The sequence below is a fragment of the Hylobates moloch genome, unplaced genomic scaffold (genome assembly GCF_009828535.3).
Source record: "Hylobates moloch isolate HMO894 unplaced genomic scaffold, HMol_V3 SCAFFOLD_20, whole genome shotgun sequence".
NCBI lineage: Eukaryota > Metazoa > Chordata > Mammalia > Primates > Hylobatidae > Hylobates > Hylobates moloch.
The window spans coordinates 52,027,838-52,053,783 of record NW_026652295.1 but is presented as its reverse complement, the minus strand read 5'-3'; the positions used below and the strand labels follow the sequence as shown (position 1 = coordinate 52,053,783).

The 25,946-nt window shown below is 37.2% G+C and overlaps 1 long non-coding RNA gene across 1 annotated transcript in view; it reads left to right on the top strand.

Moving 5' to 3' along the window:
* LOC131382131 (uncharacterized) overlaps positions 1–25,291 on the top strand; it is a 56,214-nt gene extending 30,923 nt beyond the window's left edge. Inside the window, exons 2-4 of the long non-coding RNA XR_009211329.1 lie at positions 14,173–14,364; positions 14,546–14,705; positions 24,912–25,291. This is a non-coding gene — a long non-coding RNA (uncharacterized LOC131382131). The remainder of the gene's footprint in view (positions 1–14,172; positions 14,365–14,545; positions 14,706–24,911) is intronic.
* The last annotated feature ends 655 nt before the right edge of the window (positions 25,292–25,946 follow it).

The following is a 25,946-nucleotide window of genomic DNA, read 5'->3' as shown; positions in this document are numbered from 1 at the left end:
CCTATCCTGCCCTCTGCTACTGGACTCTCTTCCCTGTATATAATCCCCTAATAAAACCCCATGTCTCATTAGCTGGCTCTGAGCCTCTTCTTGGGTATCTTGAACCTGATGCCTTCCTTACTGAGGTTAATAGGGGTTCAGCATCATACATTGACTGTGGGAGGCACTTGAGGCATTGTAAATTTATTGTTCTATATAATTTCCAAATCAACCTCTGAACTGAGCTCCATTATCCACCAGTTTTTACAAATGAAAAGAGAAAAGATTAGATCACTTGTTGAAGGTCACACAGAAAATAACAACAGGTTCTCTGTTAAATCACTCTATAGTGTCCTACCCAATAGTCAATAAACAATACCTACACAACCAAAGCTTCAAACAACTTTTACGTTTCTCACTGATAAATATGAGCAGATATCCAAGAAACATTAGCCATCAGGGAAATATTCTAACGTAAAAACAAGCAAACAAAAAGGAAGTAATCAAAGAGATTGAGGAAGCTAGATGGTGGAATAGAAGGCTCCACTGACTGTCTCCCATCCCCACAAGGACACCAAGTTAACAGCTGTCTACAAAGAGAAAAACACCTTCGTAAGAACCAAAAATCAGGTGAGGGACTGGTTTTAACTCTGTATCACTGAAAGAGGCACTGAAGAGATAGAAAAAACAGTTTCGAATCATGGACACCACGGCTCCCCCACCCCCACGGCAGGGGCAGTGTGGTATGCAGAGAATCTCTGGGTACTGGGGGAGGGCACAGTAATGGTGAGGCATTGGACTCAGTACTGCTGTCCTGTTAGAGCAGAAAGGAAAAGTGGACCATACTCTGTTGATGCCTGCCCATGGAGAAAACATTTAAACCAGCCCTAGCCAGAAGGGATCGCTGATCCCAGAGAACCAAACTTGAGTTCCTGGAAACTTTATTACCGTGGGCTAAGTGCTTTGTGCTCTAAATAAACTGGAAAGGCAGGCTAGGCCATAAGTACTGTAACTCATAGGAAAGTCCTAGTACCAAACTGGACTCAGAGACAGTGGACTTGGGGGGCATATGACCTACTAAGATACCACCTAGGATGGCTAAGAGAGTGCTGGCGTCACCCCTCCCATAACCCTAGTCTGCACAGCTCATGACTCCAAAAGAGAACCATTCCTTCTGCTTGAGGAGAGGAGACGGAAGAGTGGGAAGAACTAGTCTTGCATCTTGGATACTACCTCAGCCACAGCAGGATAGGGCACCAGTCAGAGTTGTGAGGCCCACAATCCAGGATCCAGCTCCTGGATGACATTTCTAGACACACCCTGGGCCATTGCCCTGGATGAAAAGGCCCAGTACTGGCACCACCTACTAGCTAAAGAGCCCTTGGGCCCTAAACAATCAGCAGTGATAACCAAATACTAAGTTGAGGGCCTTGGGTGAGCCTCTGAGACTTGCTGGCTTCAGGTGAGACTCAGCACATTTCTATCTGTGGTGGCTATGGGGCCAAACTCCTTCTGCTTGAGAAAAGTAGAGTGCAAAGTAAAGGGGACTTTGTTTTGCTCCTTAGGTACTGATGCGGAAGCGGGGCAGGGAGGTGCTGGGAGGAGAAGGGCTAGTCCCTGGCAAGGGCTCCACCCCCAGGCGTGTGCCCATGGACCTAGGTGAAGATGGGCACTCCTGCCTTGGCGCCCAAATGTAGCATTTCCCAAGACCACCTGGCCTGTCATGTCCCCATCATGTGCCTATAAAAACCCCGAGACCCTAGCAGGCACACACACAGGCAGCTGGACATCTGGAGGAGCATATCAGTGGAGGAACACATGGGCGGCTGGACGTCAAGAGTAACACACTGGCGTAGGAGCACACCACCACAGGAGCACACCACCACGTCAGCAGGCCATTGACAGGTGGAACAACATGGAGTTTGGCTGGGGCAGTCGTAGGAGAGCCCGGGCTACCAAGTGGCCCGACCCCAGGGGAAAACCATGTCCTTTCTGGCTCCACAGTCTGCTGAGAGCTAACTCCACTCACGAAAACCTTGCAGTCATTCTCCAAGCCCACATGTGATCCAATTCTTCCCATACACCAAGCCAAGAACCCTGGGATACAGAAAGCCCTCTATCCTTGCAATAAGACAAGGGTCTAATTGAGTTGACTAACAGAAGCTGCTGATGGACAGTTAAACTAAAAGAACACCCTGTAACACATGCCCACTGGGGCTTCAGCTGTAAACATTCACCCCTGGACACTGCCATGGGATCAGAGATCTACAGCCTGCCCCTCTGTGTGCTCCCCTAGAGGTTTGAGCAGCGGGACACTGAAGAAGTGAGCCACACCCTCATCACACACCCTGCAAAGGGGACAAGAGAACTTTTCCCATTTCAATACCAGCACAGACACAGGGGAGTAGAGCACCAAGTGGGTTCTTGGGGTCCCTGATTTCAGGAATTGAATCTTAGACAGCATCTTTGGGCCTCCCTGGGCCAGAAGGGAGCCCACTGACCTGAAGAGTGAACTCCAGGCCAGACAGTATTTACCACAAGCTGACTTCAGAGCCCTTGGGTAGCATCTTGGGATGTGACCTGGGCCGGAAGGGAGCTCACTGCCCTTGGGCCTTAAGGGAACATCAGCAGTAGTGTGGCAGTATTCCCTGTGGCCTGGGTGGCAGTGGCTACAAAGTGAGGCTCTTCTGCCTTTGGAAAGGGTGGGGAACAGTGCGAAGGATTGTGTCTTGTGGATTGAGTGCCAGCTCAGCCACAGTACAATAGAACACCAAGTAGACTTCTAAGATTTTTGACCCTAGTCCCTGTCTTCCAGATGGCACCTTGGACCTCGGACCCACCTGGGTCCTGGGGGAACTTGCCACCCTCAAGGGAAGGATAGTTCACACTTTTGGCAGAGTTTGCCACCTGCTGATTGCAGAGCCCCATGGCCTTGAGCAAACATAGGCTGTAGCCAGGGAGTGGTTAGGCCTTGAGGGAGACCCAGTGCTGTGCTTGCTTCAGGTATGACTCAACATAGTCATAGGGGTGGTGGCCACAGAGGTGTTTGAGTCACTCCATCCCCAGCTTTAGGTGGCTCAGAATAAAAAAGACTCCATTTTTTTGGGAGAAGTGGAGGGAAGAGATCAAGAGTCTCTGTCCAGTAATCCAGAGAGTTCTCCTGAATCTTGTCCAAGAACATCAAAGCAGTACCTTTGCAAGTCTGCAAGAACCAGTGTTACCAGGCTTGCGGTACTCCCTAAAGCAGATGCAGCTCAGATCACAACACCCAAGTTTTTTAGAATATATGGAAAGTGTGAAAAGATACAGGTACAAACAAGCCCAAACAGTGAAGACTGCAGTAAATCCCTAACTTGTCAATGTCCATTCACCAAAGAACATCTACTAGCATCAACACCATCCAGGAAAATGACCTCACAACATGAACTAAATAAGCCACTAGTAACCAATCCTGGAGAAACAGAAAATGTAATCTTTTGAACACAGAATTCAAAATACCTGTGTTGAGGAAACTCAAAAAAATTCAAGATAACACACAGAAGGAATTCAGAATTCTATCAGAAAAAAAAAACAAAGATATTGAAATAATTTAAAAGAATCAAGCAGAAATTCTGGAGTTGAAAAATGCATCAGAATCCTTTAAGACAAGAATTGATCAAGCACAAGAAAGAATTAGTGAGCTTGAAGACAGGCTATTTGGAAATACACAGTCGGAAGAGACAAAAGACAAAAGAATAAAAAACAATGATACACACCTACAGGATCTAGAAAATCACTTCAAAAGGGCAAATCTGAGTTATGGGCCTTAAAGAGAAGGTAGAGAAAAAGATAGGAGTACAAAGTTTATTCAAAGAGCTAATAATAGAGAACTTCCCAAACCTAGAGAAAGATATCAATATCCGAAAACAAGAAGGTTGTAGAACACCAAGCAGACTTAACCCAAAGAAGATTACCTCAAGCCACTTAATAATCAAACTCTCAAAATCAAGCATAAGAAAAGAATCCTAAAAGCAACAAAAGAAGAGAAACAAATAACATACAATGGAGTTCCAATATGTCTGACGGGAGAGTTTTCAGTGGAAATATTATAGTCCAGGAGAAATAATATGTCATATTTAAAATGTGCAAAGAAAAAAGAATACTTTAGAATAGTATATCCAACAAAAGTATCCTTCAAACATGAAAGAGAAATACTTTCCCACACAAACAGAAGCTGAGATATTTCATTAACACCAGACCTGTCCTACAAGAAATGCTAAAGACAGTACTTCAATCAGAAAGAAAAGAATGTTAATTAGCAATAAGTAATCACCTGAAGGTACAAAACTTACTAATAATAGTAAGTTCACAGGAAAACACAGAAACATTATGACATTGTAACTGTGGTGTATAAACTACTCTTATCCTAAGTAGAAAGACTAAATGATCTGATCAAAAATAATAACAAGAGTGATTTTTCAAGACATATAAATGGAAACAACAAAAAGTTATAAAGCAGGGACAATATTAAGGCATCGAGTTTTATTAGTTTTCTTTTTACTTGTTCGTTTATTCAAACGGTATTAAGTAGTTATCAGGTTAAAATAATGGGTTATAAGATAGCATTTGCAACCATTGTGGTAACCTGAAACCAAAATACAATGCATATACAAAAAATAAAAAGCAAGAAACTGAATCATATCACCAGAGAAAATAACCTTCACTAAAGGAACACAGAAAGGAAAGAAGGAAGAAAAGGCCACAAAACAATGAGAAAACAAATAACAAAATGGCAGGAGTAAGTCCATATTTATCAATAATAACACTGAATATAAATGGACTAAACTCTCCAATCAAAAGACATAGGGCCAGGCGTGGTGGCTTATGCCTGTAATCCCAGCACTTTGGGAGGCCAAGGTGGGTGGATCACCTGAGGTCGGGAGTTAAGACCAGCCTGACCAACATGGAGAAACCCTGTCTCTACTAAAAAAAAAAATCCAAAATTAGCTGGGCATGGCGGCACATGCCTGTAATCCCAGCTACTCTGGAAGCTGAGGCAGGAGATCGCTTCAGTCCGGGAGGCGGAGGTTGCGGTGAGCCAAGATTGTGCCATTGCACTTCAGCCTAGGCAACAAGAGCGAGACTCCGTCTCAAAAAACAAAACAAAACAAACAAACAAAAAAGACATAGAGTGGCAAAAAGGATGAAAAACAAAATCCATTGTTCTATTGCCTACAAGAAACATCTTGCACCTAAAATTGAACACATAGACTAAAAATAAAGGGATGGAAAAGCATATTCCAGGCCAATAGAAACCACAAAAAGAACAGAAGTAGCTATACTTATATCAGACAAAATATATTAAAATATACATTATATATAAGCATATTATATATCACAATAATATGAAAATATATTATATATTATATGTTATTTCAAGACTAAAACTATAAGAAGAGACAAGGTCACTACATAATAATAAAGGGGCCAATTTAGCAAGAGGACATAACCATTCTTAATATATATGCACCCAACATGGAGTACTCAGGTATAGAAAGCAAATATTACTAGAGCTAAAGACAGAGATAGGCTTCAATACAATAATAGCTGGAGATTTCAACACCCCACTTTCAGCATTGGACATGTCTTTCAGACAGAAAAACAACAAAGAAACATCAGGCTTAATCTGCACTTCAGAACAAAAGGACCTAATAAATATTTACAGAACATTTTATCCAAGAGCTGCAGAATACACATGCTTTTCCTCAGCACATGGATTATTCAGTCATTTTCAACAACGTAAATGGAACTGGAGATCATTATGTTACGTGAAATAAGCCAGGCACAGAAAGACAAACATCACATGTTCTCACTTATTTGTGGGACCTGAAAATCAAAACAATTTAACTCATGGATGTAGAGAGAAGAATGGCAACCAGAGTTGGGGAGGGTAGTTGTGGTTGGCTGGGAGGCAGGAATTGTTAATCGGTATGAAAACACAGAATAATAAGACCTACTATTTGATAGCACAACAGGCTGACTTTAGTCAATAATAGCTTAATCATACATAAAATAGCTAACATAATGTAATGGGATTGTTTGTAACACAAAGGATAAATGCTTGAGGGGATGGATAATCCATTCTCCATGCTGTGCTTATGTCACGTTGCATGCCTGTTTCAAAGCATCTCATGTATCCCATGATTATATATACCTACTATGTACCCACACAAATTAAAAATTAAAAAATTTAAAAACAGACAGTGAGGAAATTTTTTAAAATACCAATAATTACTATACTGGGAAAGTAAGAAAAGATGCTTTATCTATGAAACACAAACAGGATGTTAATTTTTCAAAGGAGGGTATCCAAATCACAAGAACTAGGTTCTGGAAAATAAAAATATGAGAGAACAAGTTCAATAGGAGAAGTAGAGCAAATAAATAACAACAGAAATACAGGGATGAAAATAACAGAAAAAAAGTAATATTATTACAAGATTAGAACACTCAATATGCATTAGTATTGCCAAAAATTATCTTTTTTTTTTTTTTTTTTTTGAGACGGAGTCTCGCTCTGTCGCCCAGGCTGGAGTGCAGTGGCGCAATCTTGGCTCACTGCAAGCTCCGCCTCCCGGGTTCACACCATTCTCCTGCCTCAGCCTCTCCGAGTAGCTGGGACTACAGGCGCCCGCCACAACGCCCGGCAATTTTTTTTTGTATTTTTAGTAGAGACGGGGTTTCACCGTGGTCTCGATCTCCTGACCTCGTGATCCACCCGCCTCGGCCTCCCAAAGTGCTGGGATTACAAGCGTGAGCCACCGCGCCCGGCCAAGAAATTATCAAATAAATAATTTAAACAGTTTTTCAGAGCTGATTGATACGTTTCCAAAATGAATAGGGCCCACTGAGTGACCAGCACAGTGAAAAAAGACCCAAATTAATAGACATCATCACTAAAATTAACAGGATGAAACATAAATAGAACTGGAACACTTCCAGAGAGGGAGAAAAAAAAGTGAGTTCACATTTAAAATACTTTACAACAGAAAAACACAATTTCTCAGCAACATCAGAAGCTTAAAGAAAATTGAACAAGGTATTCTTTATTTTCTGCATGAATTGTAAATTCTGAGCGTCATGTTAAAGATTTCCACTAGGATTTTCATGTTGCTAGTTTCTCTTTGTGTAGCTAACAGTTTTGCCTTGACTGTTTTGATCCTATTTTCTTTGTTATATAAAGTCTTATTTGTCATTTCTTCATGGTTTGTTTTACTTTGGATTTTTCATTATATTATATATTCTTCTTGTCCTTTTTAAATCATCATACATTGAATTCAACTTTAACATTAGTCAGGTCACCTCTATTCTGCAATTTAGTATATTTTTTAGAAGTTTTGCCACATCATAATTTCCAACAGCCTGATTCTTTTATTTTAGAAATGTATTATGAATACTAAAAATATTTAAATATATTTGACCATATATTTCTCTGGCAATATCAAAAACTGAAAAGTGTCTGTGATAGTTCACATACTCCCCAACTCCCACCAAAAATTAATGAGAGCTTTAATTTTGTTTCATAATAAAGTGTTCCTATTGACTTATTAAAAAAAAAAGAACCATGAAAATATTTCAGAAAGTGGGAAAAATATATTATTATTGTTTTAGGATAATGATTCTGGAACTAATGAGTATACATTGTACATTTGAGAATTGTTTTTGGAGGGTGCGGCAATTCTTGCTAAGTAGTGATTGTAATAGTTACAGGAGAGATGATAATTACTTGACCTAAGGCAGTTCGAGTGGGAATTGAGAGATGATTAATTGGATAATAGGCCAAAGAAGGTGGAGGTGGGAGGCTATCTAAGATGATGTTGGGATTTCTATCTTGGTTAACTGCAGGATGATAATGGCATTAATTATCATAGAAAATGATAGCAAAAGATAATGTTGTTCATATGTTGATTTGAAGTGTCTCAGGAATCAGCACTTTGCCTTACAGATTCAAATAGAGGCTAGTAAAGTAATGAATCGGTCTTAATGTAAAACTTTCCTCTAGTCCTCCCTTGACCCAGTACCTGGATTCAGTAACTAGACTTTTACCCAGCTGATCCTGTTACTAAGTACCCATTAGACATTCCTCCAACTCTGAAGATTAAGATGCTTCCTCTATGCTTCCTTCTTCAGAGTTCGTTGAAAATATGCTACCTATTAATCTCTGCTGTGGTCTGGGTGTTTTTGTGTCCCCCAAATTCATGTTGAATTCCTAACCTCTTAGGTGATAGGGTTAAACAAAAATATAGTGATAGTATTAATGTGAGAGTATTAAGAGGTGGGCCTTTGGGAGGTGATCAGCAGGATCTGCCCTCAGGAGTGGGATTATTGCCCTTGTAAAGAAGCCTGAGAGAGCTTGTTTGCCACTTTCACCACATGAGGACACAGTGAAAAAGTACCATCTGTGAACCAGGAGACAGGCTTCACCTAACAACAAATCTGCCAGTGACTTGGTCTTCGGCTTCCCAGCCTCTAGAACTGTGAAAAATAAATTTTTGTTGTTCAGAAGCTACCCAGTCTAGGATGTTTTCTTATAGCAGCTGAAATGGACTAAGAAATCTCCTAATCGTAACTCCTCATTTTTATGGATCTCTTGTTATCTCCTGATCAGTACCAGTTAAGATTCTTGGATGTAAGCAACAGAAGCCAACCTGAGCTAACATATGGTATTCAGTAACATAATAATAATAGGTACCATAAAAACTAAGTAGGAAAGCCAGAAAATCAGATTTAGGAAAGGGTCAGACCCCAATGGAGGTTGTGCAGTGAGAACCACATCCCAGAACCAATAAAGGGTTGATTAGAAACCAGTTTCTGTTCTGCTGCCATGATGCTGCAGAACACTGCAGCCACTGACGCAGAGACTTGGAACCCCTGCTGCAGGGGGCTGATGCCAATATTGCTCTGTGAATACTATCTATACTGACTTGCATCTTTCCCTCCAGGTCCAAATGCCCTGAAAGTTGTGTGTTGTGGCTATGCCTAGGCCACATATTCATGTCTTTGATGTCAGGTATGGAAATAGAGATGACTACCCCTCTTTCACTTCCTTAGTGAAAGGAGCACACTGTGCCCCACTAAATTATTCAACAAGTACTTATTGAGTATATGCTGTGTACCAGTTCTAAGCACTGGGATACAGTAGTGAACAAAATAAACCTAAATCCCTGTCCTCATAGACTTGTAGGATGACAATGAAAGGAAGTTTTTGGCATATTATTGCCTAAAGCTTGTTTTCCAATCTGCTATGAATTAGTGTTGGCAAAGATTCAAACTCCAAACAAATGACTGATTTTCTAAATCTATGTTTCCTAAAAATTGGGGTCAGCTGCAGGGTTTGAGACACTGTCTAATAACGGATAAGTCCTAAAAGTTTGGAAAACCTAAAAAGCAGCCATTTCATTCCTCAGCTTGTCACTTAAAACAAGTTTAGCCCCCTTGACTCCCGACTCAATGTTTCATGTCAATCCTATGCTTCTGTTTAACTTATATGATATGATTACAGTTTGGACAGGCCAGAAGTATTTCTTTTGAATCCTTGACAATTTTTTAGTTCTTATTTTATATGTACAGGCAAATTCTCAAATATTCTACAAACTGATCCTTACCTATGTAGGTTCAAGTCTAGAGCTTCCTGTGGGAGAAACTCTCAGCCATCTCTCACTCAATCTTCCAATTGGAAAGAAAAGTGCAGTTGGTGTGTTAATCACTTCAGAACATTCAGGGTCCTTTACACAGTTATAAGAGATGTGATCACTGAAATATTATGTGCAAGGGTTTCTAATCCCAGTCCCCTGCAACACAAAAAGAGGGAAGCTGAGGGGCTTGATGCTGAAATCCATAATTAGCAATGAAATATCTCACAAAAAATGATATAATGAAAGAGATTCAAGTATATACTTAGTCATAGTAATAATACTTCAAATGCTTAAGGGGTGAACAGCCTCTGGAGACTGGACTATGAGCCTAACCAGTGTGGATACTATGATGGTTAATATTGAGTGTCAACTTGGTTGGATTGAAGGATGCAAAGTATTGATCCTGGGTGTGTCTGTGAGGGTGTTGCCAAAGGAGATTAACATTTGAGTCAGTGGACTGGGGAAAGCAGACCCACCCTTAATCTGGAGGGCACCAACTAATCAGCTGCCAGCGAATATAATGCAGGCAGAAAAACATGAAAATGCAAGACTGCCCTAGCCTCCCAGCCTACATTTTTCTCCTATGCTGGATGCTTCCTGCCCTCAAACATCGGACTCCAATTTCTTCAGTTTTGAGACTTGAACTGGTTCTCCTTGCTCTTCAAGCGTGCAGATAGCCTGTTGTGGGACCTTGTGATCATGCCAGTTAATACTTAATAAACTCACCTTTATGTGTGTGTGTGTGTGTGTGTGTGTGTGTGTGTGTGTGTGTGTATACGTATATGTGTATATATATGTATATGTATTTGTATGTATATGTGTGTGTATATGTGTGTGTGTGTGTATATAATATATATAATACACTATTAGTTCTGTCCCTCTGGGGAACCCTGACTAGTACAGACACCTTGCCTATATGGGGAAAAGCATTCCAATCTTGAAGCAATTCAATTTACAAATGACTTTCTGGAAGGCAGTCTTTCACCATTCTTCTTTTCAAGACTGGTCTTACAAAAGTTCTTGCCCTTACAAAACAACCAAACCCTTCAAAAGGAGAAAATAAGTGTTTCCCAGGTCCAGATGTCAAAATAACAGCAAAGTCTCAACTCAAACTGTGACTAAACCTCGTCGCAGAAGAAAATATCAGTCTCCTAGGAAACCTACGTGAGCCAGAATTGTCATCACTCTTTAACTGCTGAAGATATTTCTATACAGCTCATAAATTTTCACCTATAGTAAAATATTACTTTGAAAACCTTTATAAGCTACTAAAAAACAAAGTAAAATGTAAAGTCAATGCATTAATTTATTAAACAATTAATTATGGAGAGCCAACTACAGGCTAGGAACTGTTCTGGCTGAGTGTACAGCACTAATGATACTGACCAAGCCTTTGCTTTCTAGAGCTAACAGTAAATGGAGAAAAAAATAAAGCAGACTTCAAGAATGAGGAGGCATAAGTTAGGGGTGCCACATTAGATAAGGGGGAAAGAGAAGGTGTCTCAGAGATGACACTGGAGCAGAGACTTGTGAAATGAAGGAGGAAGCCAGGGGGCCAAACAGATGTGGTAAAGGGATGGAGAGAGTAGGCCACATGAAAGCTCTGTAGCACTCCACTCACACCTTTGGTGCATGTGATGCTGATAGTTATTGAGAGCCACCTAGTGTAGCTCTAGCACAGTGAGTGAGCAGGAGGAGGCAGACATCTCACCTAGGGACATAACAGGGCCAGAGCATTCAGGGCTGTATAGACACAGTAAGGACTTGGGATTCATTATAAGTGAAAGGGGAAGTATGTCAGTGGAGTTTCAACAGGTAAGCAACAGAATCTGACTTTCTTTTAAAAGGCACCACTCTGATACCTCTGTGCAGAGATGTGAAAGATCTCCTAAGATGTGAGAATATTCCTGTAAAACAATGTTATTATTTGCTAGTTAGTTATCATGATTAATTAGTTAATTAATTTTGTTGATCTTCCCTTTTGCACATTTTTGGCATGAGGGATCACAAAGCTTACATGATGTTCTGTTGATGCCAACAATAAAGTGAAGTGTCTTTTTTTTTCCAAACTGTCATTGATGTAATTATTTTTTATTATCCCAAAATTCTTGTGTTTGAACTCTAGACCTGATCTGGTTTTAAATAAGTTAACAGGAAAAAATAACCACAAAATTCTGTGGTATGAATACATTCCTTCTAAATACTAGATGTCTCTTATAAATCCTGATGCAACAAAGAGCATTTTTCTTTGCATTCAACTCTGAAAAAGCATCAGAAATATTGCTGACTTGTGGTCTGAAAGGGAAAGAATAACAGATCAACAGATAAAGAAGAGATACTTTCTAAAAGCTTCAGTAGACATGGGAGGGGCACCTCTATCTTTTGTGTGTGGATCTGCCCTTCAACAATCAGTTCATCAGATGATCTGACTGAAACTCTTAGAGCTTAGTTCCTGGGATGAATCACAAAACACAGGTCTAAATTTATTAGCCTTAACATTCTACTGGCCACAGTGATTGGGTCAGAGGAGGTCACATGACCCCAGCCAGGACAGTCAAAGCCAATCTCAGGAATTATGGGCAGCTGAGAGAAAGTGTGCCTCTGTTTCCACTGAACACGAAGATGTAAATTAACTAGAGTTGCTGCACTAAGGCAAAACTTCTTTACAAAAAAAGAACCAACCCAGAAGTGGAACTGAAAAACTGAAAGAGAGAAATCAGACCTTGGTGTTATAATCTGAAATCCTGCTTTGAGCTACACCTAAAGGTAGTCTTCTCAGCATCTCATTTTGTGTGACCCATAAAATATATATTCTTGAAGCTACACTGGGTTAGGTTTTCTGTCACTTGAAACTGAAAATATGGTAATGGATATATATTGAGTTCAAATAATCTTGACTATGAATGATAAATTCAATAATACATAACACTAGATATTAGAATTTTTTCCCATTAATATTACAACATCTTTTAATCTATTGAATGGAAAAAATATTCTAAGATTTACCTAAATACAGAGAGAAATAAGAACTTAGAGACCTAGACTTATGGTGGAGTCCTGGGAGGTGAACAGGCAGAAGTGAAATGGGATTGATATGGGATTCACGGAACAGAAAAAAGAGGAAAACTGAAATTTTCAAGCTAATCTGGAAGTTCATTGAGCATCAAGTTATAGAGAACAGTAAGTCAGAATATAAACAAGAGGCAAAAGACCAAACAGACCCCTAAACCAGTACGAGAAGATTTAAAACTTGTATTAAAAGAGCCAGACTTGAAAAAGGTGGCCAGGGACTTGGGGATTAGCTGAAGTGCTTTTTATAGGTTACCTTTGGAGTCAGCATAGGTGGAGAGGGAGTTAGTGAAGGCACCGAATAGACAAGAATACACTTGACAAAATAAAATATTCAGTTATGTATCCAGGCCAAGTAAAATATTCAGAATTCAGTAGACCTTCAAATCCCTAAGGCAACATGACTTTGAAAGGAGAAATATCTTCCTGTGGAGAAACATTCCCTGTTAATGACATGGTAATTCTCTATGACCTGCAACTGAATCACTGAAAGCCATCAAAGTACAAGATGAAAGTTGTATTTCTCTGCTTCTCTCCCACGTATCCCCTCCCACCCTGACATAAATGTGTTTGACATTGACTGATTCACAATGCAAAATGAAGACATGGACTAAATTTACTGTAAATGTGCATGAGATTTAGGAAAAAGGTGAATACTCAGAAGGTATTGCTACATAGAAAGAACTTTGAAGCTGTAAAAAGAGCTACAGCTACACGTCAAAGCTAGACTCAGACACAATTGTGAGATGAAGGCGCTTAGCAAAGTCATTCTTACAGTGCATCCTCGGACCAGCAGTGTCAATATTACCTGGGAACTTATCAGGCAGAACTACCACATTAGAAACTCCAGGGAGGGGGCTCAGCACTCTGGTTTAACAAGGCCCTCAGATGATTCTGAGTTACACTAAAGTTTGCCACCTACTGCCTTTCCCCAGGCTCCCTCAGCAGGAGTCACTGAAACCTTCCCTCTAACAACTCAACCATAACCATTTTCTGAGCACATAATGACTCCAGTAGAGAGAATAGTAGTAGCCCCAAACCAAAAAATGATGCAGTAAGTCTTCAGTTATTTTTAGCCTCATAAATCTTGTGACTTTCTGTAACACCAACCTGTCTACATGACAGTCCCTTGGATCAAGGCAGGTAAAAATAGGCAAGTAAATAAATACAGTATTGATACAAATTTTATAAAAGTGGACAACTGCATAGAATTTCATTGATGTATTAAAACTTGGTCTCACTAGACTATGTTCTACACACCTAGAGAATAACTAATAGTATAAAGTACCTATAAGAGCACCACCTCACTATGTCAGGAACATGACAAAACAATAATAATAGGTTCAAAATATCTTCAAAAGGTGAATTATGATTCATCCAAAATACTTAGGTTAGTTCATTATGCTACATATTATTTATTGAAATGTTTGTACCTGTTTCTGCCTTTCAGATTTAAAATACACCAAAATGCACTCATAGAAAAAAAAATGATTCAGGCTGAAAGAGAAACTTCTTGTGATTATAGCAAATGCCCTCAAGTAAAAAAAATAAAAGTTAAAAAGGTTTATAAATGAAAAAGCAAGAAAAAGAAAAAAAAGAGAATAGAGTCATACTAAGGGAAGAAAGATTCTTCAAGGAAGTGGTAAGAAAACTAAAATTAAGTTTCTTCTTGGGTATATTTTATTTTCTTGAAAAAAAATGTTACTGACAACCACCACAAAAATATTTGGCAGTGTGGTTGATACTAACGTAACTGTCTGCATTGTGTAAAGATTCAGATGGGCATATGTTAAAAATTTTTATTTATTTTTAATTCTAAGCAGCAGTATATGTTGGAAACATGTAAGAAATTTAAACTAGAAGCAATACTAACTACAATGAAAGCCACAAGAGTCATCATAGACTTTTGTTTTGCAAAGGATATTAATGGATATGGATTCAAATCTTCACACCAACACAGAAACTCCTTTTCCAGCATCCATGGTAAGTGATCCCAAAGCCTCTGGTTGAACATAGGCAGAAGAGGCAGTTTGACCTCTTTTTAGTAATACAAATCATCAGAAAATTTTGTTTTAATTTGATAAAAATGCCTTGTCATATCATTTTGTCAACAATATACCCATTTTAGGCACCTCTTACAGTTTGATCATAAGCTGACTGTCCTATAAGAGGATGAATACAATTAAAAGAAATATTCTGTTTGCATATTTTTTTATTCCTATAATTCATTTTATTTTCATGCAATTTGGCCATAAATGACCATAACTTTGGTGTATATATGTGACTACCCAAGGGTTGCTGGTATTTTAAAAGCACTAATAAACACCTTGCAAATAACATTCTCTTTCCTGAAACCATTTTTTAGTTCAGTATTCATCCAGCATCATGAAATATAAAATATTATTCATATATTACATTTCCAGATAAATAAAAATGCCCCTTATTGGTAATAACACTAAACAATTTTAGTGGCACTCTTTATGAATGTAACAGTCATAACTATGACTTTGAAATAGTACATCTGCTAAGTCGGCAAAGAAACAGCCTGCCCTATGAAGGTGAGATAAACTGCTAGCTGCCTCCCCATAAAAACAAGAACAAGCCATCATTTTATTTTATTATTTTATTTTATTTTATTTATTTTATGTATTTATTTTATTTATTTTATTTTTGAGACAGAGTCTCACTCTATCACCCAGGCTGGAGTTCAGTGGCGCGATCTCTGCTCACTGCAGGCTCCGCCTCCCGGGTTCACGCCATTCTCCTGCCTCAGCCTCCCGCGTAGCTGGGACTACAGGCGCCCACCACCTCGCCCGGCTAATTTTTTGTATTTTTAGTAGAGACGGGGTTTCACCGTGTTAGCCAGGATGGTCTCGATCTCCTGACCTCGTGATCCGCCCGCCTCGGCCTCCCAAAGTGCTGGGATTACGGGCTTGAGCCACCGCGCCCGGCAAGCCATCATTTTAAAGCAGAATTTCTCTTTCTTGAGAAAAATACATTGTGTGATCTCATTAAGAAATAATGTCTATTTAATGAGAGTAAGGAGCATTTTTGTCCAATAGGAAGAATGTAATGTAAACGTTTACAGCCTAAAATACTATAATCACTTTGGTATATAGAGCTAATCTTGGAGGAAGGGCTAGAACAATTTGCTTAAATAATTTTGGAAGAGAAAAGGTCCAAGACTTCCACTCATTCTTCATGAGATCCAATGTCAGGGGGCTAACTGGGTGAATTCATGCATTCATTCATTCATTCATTCATTCATTCATCTATCCATTAAGGGTCAAACAAATCTAGGTACTAGGAACACAGCAGGAAACAATGCCCCTGCCCTCCTGGCTCCTGGCCAAGTTTGCTGGTACAGATGGACACCAATGATGCACTTGAATGGCAGTAAGTCTGACGCTCAACCTAAGGGCCAGAGTGTACAGGAGGAGAGATGATGTCAGCACACCAGCCTCCCTGGCATAGTGGTTGTGTCTTGTGGAGCAACAGCTGGTATATCTTAACAGTTCAGTGCTGCCTCTTATTAAATCAAGAGCTTTATACTGATGTAGTGCAGCCAAATTAAATAGAGGCTATTTAATGATGACTCAGGTCATCACTGTAAAAATTGTTAATATTATAGCAGCATAATATTACCACCTGGAGTCTTGATACTTAAAGATATTTGAAATTGTTTATGTTGGTGGGCAACATAAACCTTCTCCCCGTAAAATAGTTTTCTGATTTCTGTGTCTTAGGAATCTACAAGAAATGGAATAGACCAGGGTGACCCATCATTTGCATAATGACTTTCTTTGGTTCCACCACATTCTACATTTCTTTTTATCCACAATGTTTACTGCTCTCTGGAGAAGGAACCTAGTTTTCCTCTAGTAATTTTGATGAATGGCTACTGGCTGTTGGGGAAGACATACATAAAATTAAAATATAAAGTAAGAGAAGCTTGAACTATTGGGAAACATCTGTAACCCACATGATTTCCCTGTTATGCCGTAGTCCTGAAACGTCAAAAAGGAGGCAAGCCTTCCAAATGACAACATTAAAAGCTGACTTTACTGCTTTTTGTCCCAATAAATCTACTCAAATTTTAGAATGTTATGATTTATGGTAATGATAGAGAACACGGAGAAATATTTATATAGGACGGAGATCATGGCTAAGAGTCTTAGCAAAATATTATTTCCTTGAATTAGCCTTGAAACAGTAAAATCTATTCTTTTGCTTGTTTGGGGTTTTGTGAGGAATTTTTGTTTGTTTTTCAGATTTATTGAGGTATAGTTGACAAAAATTGTACATATTCAATGTGTACAATGTGGTGTTTTGATATATGTATACATTGCGAAATGATAATTATAATCAAGTTAATTAACATATCCATTATCTCACATAGTTACCTTTTTTGTATGGTAAGAATATTTATTCTTATGCTTATTTATGGTAAGCAAATTAATTTATTTGCTTATTTATGGGAAGCAAATTTCATGTTTAAGTGTACAGTATATTATTATTAGCTATAGTCACGAAGCTGTTCATGGTATCTCCAGAACTTACTCATCTTGAAATTGCAAGTTTGCACACTTTGATTAACATCTCCCCATTTCCTCCATCACTTGACTCCTGGAAACCATCTTTCTTCTTTCTGTTTCTATGAGTTCAAATTTTTAGATTCCACATGTAAACATGTGAAATCATGCAGTATTTGTCTTTCTGTATCTGGTTTATTTAAGTTAGCATAATATCCTCCAGATACATCCATGTGGTTGCAGAGGCAGGATTTCTTTCTTTTATTAAGGCTAAATAGTAATCCATTGCACACCACATTTTCTTTATCCATTCTTATGCTCAGAGACACATAGGTTGATTTCATATCATATCCATTCTTCTGCTCAGAGATACATAGGTTGATTTCATATCTTGGCTATTGTGAATAATGCTGCAAGAAATGGGATTGCAGATATATCTTCTATGTACTGATTTCATTTTCTTTGGATATATACCCAGAGGTGGGATTGTTGGATAATGTGACAGTTCTGTTTTTAATTTTTTGAGGAACTAGCATATTCTTTTTTTATGATGACTGTACCAATTTACATGCCTATCAACAACGTATAAAGTTTCCCTTTTCTCAATATCCTTGCCAACATTTATCTTTTGACTTTTTGATAATAGTCCTGCTAATGGTTATGAGCTGATACCTCATTGTGGTTTTAATTTGCATTTTCCTGATGATTAGTGATGTTGAGCACTTTTTCATATACAATATCTATTGGCTATTTGTGCATCTTCTTTTGAGAAATGTCAATTCAGGTTCTTTGCTCATTTTTAAATCAGGTTTTTTGTTTTTGTTTGCTATTGAGTTGCATGAGTCCCTCACATATTGTGGATATTAACCCCTAATTAAATATATGGTTTGCAAATATTTTCTGACATTCCATGAGTTGCCTTTTTACTATGTTGATTAATTTATTTGCTGTGCAGAAACTTTTCAGTTTGATGTAGTATGATGTATTTATTTTTGCTTTTATTGCCTATGCTTTTCATGTCATATCCAAAAAATCATTGCCAAGACCAATGAATCTTTTCCCCTATGTTTTTGTCCAGGAGTCTTATGGTTTTAGATCTTACATTTAAGTCTTCAATAAATTTTGAGTTGATTTTGTGTATGGTGTAAAATAAACATCCTTGTGTTTTGTTTGTTTTGTTTTGTGTTTTTTTGTGGGCATTTTGTTTTCATGCAGATATCCAGTTTCCTCAGCTCCATTTACTAATGATACTATTCCTTCTATTCCTTCCCTATTGTGTATTCTAGGTAACTCTGACCATGTGCATGTGGGTTTATTTCTGAGCTTTCTATTCTGAGCATCAGCCTTTGTATCTGTTTTTATGCCAGGACCATAGTGTTTTGCATACTAAGTTTGTAGTATATTTTAAAGTTAGGCAGTGTAATATCTACAGCTTTGTTCTTCTTGCTTTTAGCTATTTGGGGTCTTTTGCAGCTCTATACAAATCTTAGAATTTTTTTTTCTATTTCCATGTAAAATGACAATAGAAATTTGATAGCAATTACTTTAAATCTAGAGATCATTTTAGGTAGTATGCACATTTTAACAATGTTAATTCTTCTGATCCATGAACATAGGATACTTTTTCACTTTCACTTATTTGTGTCTTTTTCAGTATCATTCATCAATGTTCCATTGTTTTCAGTGTATGAAACTTTTTTCTCCTTGGTTAAGTTTATTCCTAAGTATTTTATTCTTTTAGATGCTGTTGTAAATGGGATTATTTTCTTAGTTTCTTATTCAAATAGTTCCTAGTGAGTGTACAGAAAACAATTGATTTTTACATGCTAATTTTATATCCTGCAACTTTATTTGTTTACTAGTTCTAACAGTTCTTTGGTGGAATCTTTAGAATTTTCTATATATATAGTCTATGATCTAAATTTAAGATTATGTCATCTGCAAACAGAGATAAATTTACTTCTTTATTTTCTATTTGGGTGCCTTGATTTATTTCTTTCTTGTGCCTAATTGCTCTGGCTAGGACTTCCAGTACAATGTTGAATAGAAGTGGTGAGAGTGGCCATCTTGTCTTTTTACTAATCTTAGAGGAAAAGCTTCAAGTTTTCAGGCATATTGGCCTGTACTTTCATTATTATTATTATATTATTATTATTATTATTATTTTAGTGTCATTGCCTGGCTTTTGGTGTCAGGGCAATCCCATACTCTTAAAATGAGTTTGGAAGTGTTTCCTCATCAATTTTTTGAAAAAATTTGGGAGGGATTGACCTTAATTCTTCTTTAAGCTTTTGATAGAATTTACTCATAAAGCCATCCAGTCCCGGCTTTTCTTTGATGGAAGGTTATTTATTGCTCATCTAATTTCCTTACTGGTTATTGATCCCTTCAGATTTTATATTTCATCATGCTTCAGTCTTGGTAGGTTGTAAGTTTCTGTGAATTTATCTATAGTAAAATGTATTCCTATGGTGTAGCTGAACGTCATTAGGATAACAAGTCTAAGACTTTAGAATTTAGAGACACCTCTGCACTTGTTTTCTACTTTAGTATCCTATTAAACAAAAAACATCAACCTCCCCAAACACCTCCAACTTTCGTGCTGGACTTTCGGATATACAAGCTCTTAATTTTTCTTTGATATTTCTCTTTTTCTTCAAAATTATCAGACATTTCTGAATCTTTCTATGTTCCCCTCTTGCATTAGTGCCTTCTTGTCTGAATTCACCTCTCACCTCCTCCAGATACATCAACGATTTATTTAATGTAGGATTCTAAGTCAAAATATTTTAGGCAAAATGTTCAAATAACTTCACACTTGACGTTATTTAAACTCTAAGACCTGCATAACAGCTGTTTATTTAGTTTTTAAAATCCATTCTGAGAACCCAAAGGACAGAGGCTGAGAATGTTTTAATTTCAACCACCAGCTAGATGATGTGCTCCCATAAGGTGGACCATTAACACTTCACATCAAAGTCTATCCTGGGAAAAATCTTCTAAAGTAGGACTATTAAACTAGACCACTCAAAGATCTATACTGACACCTGTATGAGCAAGCTATAGTCCTATAAATGCTAAGAATTTATATTTCTATAAATTCAGCTGATCTAATTGAGATATATTACCTTAGGGTCTTAGGAGGCTTTAGCTAAAAAATTATTAAACAGTTGTTAAACAATAATAGCATATATATGCCATAAATACAATTGATTTAACAATTTTATTAATTTCATAAATATTTACAGAAAACCTAGTGTATATAAGTCATTGTTTATGGCCCTGAGGGTACAGAATGACCAAGAAAGAAAATGTTTTTGATCTAAAAAAACTGACATTCTTGTGGGAGAAAAATTCAATAAAATAAATTAACAAAAAAATTTAGATTGTGATAAGGTCTAAGAAGGATATAAAAAATGGATAGTAATATAGACAGGAAGTAGACCTGAGAGTAAAGGGCTCTATGAAGAAAGTTATGGAGGAAGGCATCCCTTAGGAAGTAAACTTTAACTCAGACCTGATTAAATTTTAAATTTTGTACCAGCATTTGGTTTAAACCAGAAACATTTTGGTAAAGAAAAGGTTTAGAAAAGGCAAAGTACATAAGTGAGAGTAATAAAATTAAAAGAAAATAAAAGTAATTTATAGGATACATTTTTGCTATGTTATAATGAAAGTTGAGAATGTGTTTTTTAAAGCAGACTTTATTATATTGGTAAGTATTCACTGGATATGATTGAAAGCTCTAGTGAGTAAGTTATTACAGGAAGATACACTCTGTGCACTCTAAAATGATAGAAGGAAGATAAAAAGCAGAAGTCTTATTAAAAATCACCTATCTATATTTTTACCCAGGATGACCCACATTTTCTGTTCAAATCACCGCCACAGAGGAAAATAGGATTTGTCATGCTGGATTAGATCATTGCTCTATTACATGTGCAATGCTGATTCCAGCATGAGTCAAATATTTGTTGCATCAGACGAAAGTAAAAGCTTCCAAAACAAGTTGTCATACTTGCCGTGCTTTCAACTGCAGCCAAAATTCCATGTAGAGCTATACTTCAATCATTGAGCTCCTATTTTAGATATAAGACTTTTTTTCAAGAAGTTTAAGACACTATATTTTATAGAGGCCTCAATAAACGTGAAATATGGTCACATCTTCCAGTTTCAATTCTCCTGCTCTAAATGTTTCTCTTTATCTCCCATCTATATTCATTTTTTGCCATGGAAGACAGGGGAGAAAAATTGGCAGTAAACAGCTATATAGTTCCATAGGATATGGTTGAAGCAACAACCATGTTCATCTTTTAGGCTGCTGCATAGAGATTTTCTGCTTCAAAGAAACCTCCGAATGTTAGCTTTACTCTATTTTACAAAGGATACATTGTATGAATTGTTATGGTCCATGAACCTGCAGGAATAACTCATTGTAATGCTGTAGAACTTTTTCTAGCTGATCTGCATAAGTGTCAGTATAGACCCTACTCATATAAAGAGATGGTTAATTATGAATAGAATATTTTCATGCTGAATGTAGGGATTGTATTTTATATATCCATCCCAACCAGGCTTGCTTTATATTCCGTATTCCCTTGCAATTGTAGGTGCTCAATAAATGATTAGCCTGTCAAATTTGTCTTCCTAATTAAAGAGTTTAGGCCATTTATATTTATTAGGATAACAAACATATTTTGTTTTGTTATATTGTGCTATGTTGCACTTTCTATTTTTACTATGCTTTTTTATTCCTATTTTTCTTTTTCTATATTGAAATTTCTTGTTAATTTTCCTTTTACAGGTTTTCAAATTATAAAATATATTACTATATTTTAGTGTTATCTTAAAATTTTAAACGTACATTTAACTTAACAAAATGTAAAGTTAGTCAACAGTCTTACCAATAGTGCAAACACCACATGGACAGTAGAATGCTTTAACTCTTGTCATCCATTCTCCATTATATCCTAATAACTAATATTTTAGATTTAACTTTTTTAGTCTTAACTCCAGAAATTAGGAACAATTACTAATTTATACAGTCAATAATTATTTACATTTACCCACAAAGATTCCAGCTTTTGTTAACCATTCCTTCTTGCATTTTAGGCCTTCCTTCTGGGATTATTTTTTTTTTTTTTTTTTTTTTTTTTGAGACAGGGTCTCGCTCTGTCGCCCAGGCTGGAGTGCAGTGGCTCAATCTCGGCTCACTGCAAGCTCCACCTCCTGGGTTCACACCATTCTCCTGCCTCCGCCTCTCCAAGTAGCTGGGAATACAGGCGCCCGCCACCACGCCCGGCTAAGTTTTTGTATTTTTAGTAGAGACGGGGTTTCACTGTGGTCTCGATCTCCTGACCTCGTGATCCGCCCGCCTCGGCCTCCCAAAGTGCTGGGATTACAAGCGTGAGCCACCGCGCCCGGCCCCTTCTGGGATTATTTTTATTCTTCCTGTGGTACATCGTTTGGCATTTCCTTTAGTGTGCATATGTAGGTGACAAAGTCATTTTTATTTGTCTGAAAATATCTTTATTCTACTCCTATTTTAACTATACTTTCATTTGTTATGGAACTCTAGTATTTCTAGATTATAAGTGTTTTTTGCTCAAGGTTTGAAGTTATCATTTTATAACTTCATTATTTTTTGGCTTCTAATACTTTAAAGAGGTATCTTTTAAAAAGATAGCTCCTCCATCACTCTAATTGCTTTTCCTTTGTAGCTAGCCTGCCTTTTCTCTCTGCAGCCAGATATTATTTCCTATTTGCTTCTTCTGGAATGTAAATTAAATAGTCACTAAAATTTTTCATTCTATTATCCACGTGATTTACCCCTTTTGATATTTCCCATCTCTTTTCCTAACTTTTCTGGATTTCTTTTTAGATATTTTATCCAATATCTATTTAGGTATTTTATCCAATATCTATTTATCCAATATCCAATTTAGGCCAGGCATGGTGGCTCACGCCTGTAATCCTAGCACTTTGGGAGGCAGAGGCGAGTGGATCACGAGGTCAGCAGTTCGAGACCAGCCTGACCAACATGGTGAAACCCCGTCTGTACTAAAAATATAAAAATTAGCCAGGCATGGTGGCACGTGCCTATAATCCCAGCTACTCAGGAGGCTGAGGCAGGAGAATTGCTTGAACCCCGGAGGCGGAGGTTGCAGTGAGCCAAGACTATGCCATTGCACTCCAGCCTGGGCAAGAGAGTAAGACTCCATCTAAAAAAATAAGAGAGAGAGAGGACTTGAGTCAAGGATGACCAGAGCCTCCTGAGCTGGGAACTTGGAGTCTCCTGTAAAAATATATATATATATATATATATATATATAAATATATATTATATTTTATTTTATTCAAATATTAGTTGCTATTTAACTTATTCACTATTCTCTATTATATCATAATTGTACACTTAATATTTTAACTATTTTTCAAAATTATCAGGGTAATTTTGACAACTTCATATTTGTATCATATATTCAATATTAACCTTTCTTTGGGGCTATCTTATTTCTTCTGATAATTATCTTAATATTATCTGATTATTATAAGTTATTTGTTTCTTTTTATTTTAGATTTTTAAATTTCTAAGGTTAGGGTTTGATGTTTTTTATGTCTCTTGTTCATTTGGATTTGCGTGGCTTGTGTACATATACACCATGGAATGCTGTGCAACCATGAAAAAGAATGAGGTCATGTTCTTTGCGGGAACATGTATAGAGATGGAGACCATTATCCTTAGCAAACTAACATAGGAACAGAAAACCAAATACTGCATTTTCTTACTTATAAGTGGGACCTAAATGATGAGAATACATGGATACATAGAGGGGAACAACAGACACTGGGGCCTTTTGGAGGGTGGAGGTTGGGAGGAGGGAGAGGATCAAGAAAAATAATTAATGGGTAGTATGCTTAATACTTGGGTGATGAAATAATCTGTACAACAAAGCTCCATGATACAAGTTTACCTGTGTAACAAACCTGCGCTTGTACCCTTGAACTTAAAATAAAAGTTTTAAAGAAAAAAAAGAATTCTAAGGAGATCCTCATTTTTAAAATAATGTTTATTCTCCTATTCAAAAACAAGGACAAATGGGCAGTCTCACCATTGCCCTGTGAAAGGCAGCTTTTTAAGCCACTGCAATTCTCATCTTCTGTGGGTCAGGTATGATACCATGTGCAGAGATGTTTCCAATTTGGCTGCCTGGAGTTTGTCACCTGTCCCCAACCCAGCAGGCACATCACTGGATCTCTATATGCTCTTGGCAATAGTTTACCTCTCTGGGTTTAAATTTTCTCTTTGGTTCAAACCTCCAAGTATTTCTCATACTCTCCCACCAGTTGAGATATTTTTTTCTAAACAAATTTTTTCTAAAAATATGTTTTACCTGTGTATGTGTATATACATATATATGTGTATGTGTATATACATATATATGTGTATGTGTATATATGTGTATATACATATATATGTATATGTGTATATATGTGTATATACATATATATGTATATGTGTATATATGTGTATATACATATATATGTATATGTGTATATATAGTGTATATACATATATATGTATATGTGTATATATATATGTGTATGCACATACATATAAAAATCTGTATTTTTTCCTACATGATTTGTTCAATAGGAAACAAAGAGCCAATGTTCCAGTTATGAGCTTAAGCCTCAAGCGGCATTGTCCATCTCTGCTTTTTTTCTCGGACTCCAAAAACTACCATGTGAAGAATCCTGAGCTAGCCTGCTGAAGCCATGAACCACCACATAGATCTGAGTAGTGAATTCATGCTAGCCAAGCTGCAGGTATCTGAGAGAACACAGCCAAGATGAGCAAGCTAAGCCACAGATGACCTGCTGGTTGAGCACAGATACCTGAGTGAGGCATCGTGGGTCTTCAGCAATTTTATTATTATATGCTATTATGTGATTTTCTTTGTGTTTATTTTGCTTGGGGTTTGTCAGTCTTCTGAGCATGATGAATTTATATTGTTCATAAAATTTAGAAAATTTCCAGCCAATATTTCTTAAGCATTTTTGGCTTCTACCTTTTTCTCCTCTCCTTCTGTAATTTGAATCCCATAGATATTAGCCCACTTAATATCAAGTCATTGAGGCACTGTCTTTTTCATTCTCATTTATCTGCTTAATTTTAAATAGACTTTTCTCATGTCCACTGACCTTTTATTCTGTAGTCTAATTTGCAGTTAAAGCCATCCAGTAATTTTTTTCTTTATATATTTTGACTTTCACCTCCAGAAGTTCCATTTGGTTGTTTTTATTATCATACATTTCTTTCTTCATTGTGTTTATATTTTTCTTTCAATGCTTGAACTTATGGATGGCATTATAATAACTGTGTTAAGGGCCATGTCTATTAATTCCACCCTCTCTGTCATTTCTAGGTCTGTTCATATTAACTAAATTTTTTCTCAGTTTTGAGTCGCAGTTTACTACCTCTTAATATATTTAGAAAGTATTTATTGAATATCAAACATAGCAAATATTACCTTGCTGAGTGTTTACATATATTTGTTTCTTTAAAGAGTATAGAAGTTGTTTTGGCAGAAAGTTATTTGTAGATAAGATTAATCCTCAAGAGTCTTGTGTTTTCAGCCCCAATAAAACGTGGGCAAAGGACACGAACAGACACTTCTCAAAAGAAGAC